Below are 4,526 nucleotides of genomic sequence, written 5' to 3'. Positions count from 1 at the left end.
GTTTGAATTTTTTTAATCCATTACCCAATTACTTGTTACCTGTACCTGATTGGATTAAGGGAATGTATTGATTTTTGTCACTGCAACAGTGACTTCAATGGTGTCTTTACCGTACCAACATGAATGGTTTTTGGTGAGTGTGTGTTTTTCATTTAATTTTATTGGTACGTATTGAGCATGTGATGAAACATTGTCTGTTTAGAAGTTCGTGTAAAAATAAATAAAGCTTGAGATAGAAAGTAAGTGGGTGAGCAATATAGTCATTTATTTGGTGTTTTTTTTTTTTTAAATAATAGGATATATCAAAGGATTCTAAATTAATTGGTTGAGTATAATTTATCTGGTGATGATATGTTTTTTTATTATGTCATTTGCTAAAGTACAAATCTTAGAGGTATGATATATAAGGGACTAGATTAGGATCATGTTTGGAGTAATTTTGGTTGAATGGTTATCCGTCATTACGGAGGTATCAACATCGGCTCGTACTCTTGGTTATCCATTAGTAAAATGATCTTAAGGATGATATAAATCCTCCATCAAAATAATAGTAATAAAAATACTTTTTATAACCTTTATTTTAGTTCTAGGTTAAGTAAAATTAAGAAAACATATTATAATTTCGTATAGTTCTGACATGTGCTCTCATGTCAAGTAGCAAAATGATCTTATGGATGATTTTAAATCTTCCATCAAAAAAATAATAATGAATGATATCAAATTTCCACAATCCATGATGATAATTGCATAAATATTTCTAGATTCAATTGTGTCAGATTTTTTTGCATCAACAGTTCAGATCACACTCTGTGATCCATCATCAGGATGATACAAGAGAGCATTAGGAGAAACGTTGATGATGGATCACGGAGTGTGATCCGAAATGTTGATGCAAAAAATCTAACACAATTGAATCTAGAAACATTTATGCAATAATAATGAAGTTATTTTTTTATAAATTATATTTGTATTCTAGATTAAGTACAATTAAGAAAATGTATTATAATTTTATATTTTATATTTTGATAATATATTATGGAGTGTGATCTGAAATGTTAATAGATAAAATTTATACTATAGTCGATAGTACTTTTTATCAGTCATATGAATTGTAGAAATGTTATGTCTTTCGATTATTAAATTATGAATGTATATTTGTAACTCATAAATTCTAAATTATTCTAAAGTATGTTTTGTTATGTGTGTGCATTAATCATTTTGTTGGGCACATTTTATTGCCCAATGTCAATGGTCCATATTAATGTAATATTAATAATATTAATGTCAAAGGTGCATTTCTACATGTGCTTAATTTGAATTCTAATAGTCCATGACAACCCTAATGTTAAGTCCACATAAATGTAATATTAATGTCTTTTTATCTAATTTTAAAGTGATATTAACAACAACAATAAATGTGTTATATAGATAACATTAGATTGAAGTTAAATTTTAGAAAAATACAATTCAAAAGAAGATCTAATATATAGCTTCTTACAATAGATTCAAATACTTGAAATATGTAAAATAAATGCTTCAAATAAGAACACAAGAACAATATTGTATTGAAATGACATAATCACATTACATTATAAATTAGCCTCTTCATAAGAATGACCTCCTTTCACCAATATTTAATACAATGTGATTCATGGATGCCTCTCATATCTAAACCTTTTATATATATTAATATTACTAAAGAGAATTATTACTTCTCATGCATGTGGGATAAACATATTTTAGCAAAAGTGATGACTTATAAAGCATATGTATTCAATGTTTTTATTAGTAAGGCTTAATACAAAGTAAATAGCTATGAAGAATTAGTTAGGACTATTGGTCCTAATATGTCATTCCCCTTAAAAAGCATTGTCCTCAAAACTTGAAATGAGAAAATTGTTGTTCACTTTGAAGAGAGGTTCTAGGTTGCATCTTTTAGTTGCATGTCATGTCATTAGATAAGGACATGAATGAAGGTGTGGTTGTCAAGTTGGCATGAATATCTATCAAGAAAATATTCAAATGATAACAAAATAGATTCTTTTATATTGAACATAAATAATGTAGATCATATTTGAAAGCCTACTCCCCAAGAGCCTTCTTCAAGAAAGAAACATAATAAATTATATGGAGCTTGAAATAAGAAGTAACTCCAATTTGTATGCAACTAAACCAATTTGTTGTAGAATTTTATAAAGGTTGTAAAACTTGGGTGCTAATTTATATTGAGTCTTCATCTTCAAGGAGAGTTGTTTGTATGGATACAAACGAAGAAAAAATATGTCTTCCTTGTATCCTAGAATTACTTGGCATGTATATTTGAATTTGTAATAGATAACCTCAATTTTTTAAAATTTAAAACAAATAACTTATTTATAAGAAATAAAATTAAATATTTAGCATCAAATCCAATTGCAAACATAAAATATCATAAATTTATAAATTAAATGAGATAAATCACATATTCAATGCTACAAATTTTATTTAAATTAAAATAATTGCTACGACTCATAATAATGATTATTGTCTAGGCATTTTATAAATACATAACAATTTACAAGAGTGCATATGAATGCTCCAAGATCAAGTCATCTCATCCAACTGCAAGCAACATGGTTATCGAGTTATTTGGAGGGAGAGCATCATTCAAGTACTTTGCATCCAACTCTAGACCAAGCAATCCCTCACTCAACTTCTTATTGAAAGTGGTTCAACTCCTTAATGAGGGTGGTGTTGGATTGGTTGAAGGGATCGGAATACTGAGAGGGGGGTGAATCATTACTCCCATAGATTCTGAAACTTTCTCTCAACTTTTTAACATTTTATTGTTATATTATATTTATCAATTAAACACATCAACATGAAATAGCAAATGTAGATTAAACATGAAAACAAAGTCATAAATGGAACATTGGATTTTATACGTGGAAAACCCAAATGGGAAAAACCACGAAGTGTGTTAGCTCTCAAGATAATATAACTACTTATATGGTGTTTACAAAATGGGTGGCTCATTGCTAGATAGCTCAATACCAAGTTACAAAAATGGCTCACTACCGAAATGCTCACTACAAGATTACAAAAGCGAGTTATTGTCAGAATGCTCACTGCAACAATTAAAAATGAACTATAGAAAGTTGCATCTCCAAATGCATGAAATCAGTTCCAGATTAAGCTCAAATCACAACTCAGAAAGCCTACAGCAAATCCGATGAAAGATCTTTGTACCACTATCCACAAACACCTACAACAAATCTGGTGAAGGAAAACTGCAACACTACTCTGCACTCTGACTCTGCTCCAACCACTTCATTGTCCACACCTCGCACTTCACACACATACATCATCTTCTATCCATACTTTATATATATATATATATATATATATATATATTACATGCCGGGATAATATGTCAGCCAAGCATAACTAATATGCTGCTTGGATCAGCACATTATCTAATAAAGCCTTAATCCAAAAATATGATAACCAAGTTTGCCTCTACAAGATCTCTACATGCTTCCTTTACATAATTCATTCACCGATGCATATACCATAATTACCAGAATAGGATAGGGGTCAATTGGACCCATATATACTGACCCATAAACACAAAAACTCCAAGTACAGCAACAACAAACTCCAAAATATGAATGTCACGTATACCACAGATACCGAACCACGAGACATAAAAGATACAACTGGCATAACTAAAAGGGTTGATACTGGAATACACAATTGATGTCGGGATCATAATAAGCATAACTCGGGATTTCGAAGATGAAAATATTCCAGAAGTGACTCTAGTAGATCATCTACACTTTGTTGCATCATATCACAGCAATACCAAAATTGCATACATCATTTGCACATACCAACTATGCATATAAATTTATATCATCATATCATTTGCATATACCATCTGGACCAAACCAGATAACTAGTTTGACATCAATGACAACATTGACAATATTCACACAAGTCTAATAGGTGGTAGATAACAACGTTTGTAGTAGAAACAAATATGAGAAGGTCGAGTGTATAAATGCACAATAAATATCACATGCAATTAGTTACATAGACCCTAGATACCCTCTAGCTATTCCTAACTTTTGACTAACATGCAACCCTAAAATATATTATGAATTTACAATGCATACAAAAATAACATCACTATAGCCAAATCTTTGTAATCATAAGTTGCATTAAAATATGAGTCATCCATTCATGGAACCAATATCTCTTGCTTGACTCATCCATAATGATCATTAAGAAAACACAATGCATAATCGACCTATGGTTAATATAACTTAATGAATTATGTATCATACTCTTGGCATACCCTACCCTTAAGTTAGCTTATTAATTTTTTATATTGTAATGGTGTAATTTGGAATTGGGGTTTCACCAAGCAAGATAAGACCACTAATTAACCAAATTAGCCAATACATTAAAAGAGGGGTGAACCTAATAGATCTAGTCTCAATCCAAATATGGAGAGGGCTTAAATTATGATTAGATTCACTAGT

The sequence above is a fragment of the Cryptomeria japonica genome, chromosome 10 (assembly GCF_030272615.1).
Source record: "Cryptomeria japonica chromosome 10, Sugi_1.0, whole genome shotgun sequence".
Classification (NCBI taxonomy): domain Eukaryota; kingdom Viridiplantae; phylum Streptophyta; class Pinopsida; order Cupressales; family Cupressaceae; genus Cryptomeria; species Cryptomeria japonica.
This window is presented reverse-complemented; position numbering follows the sequence as displayed.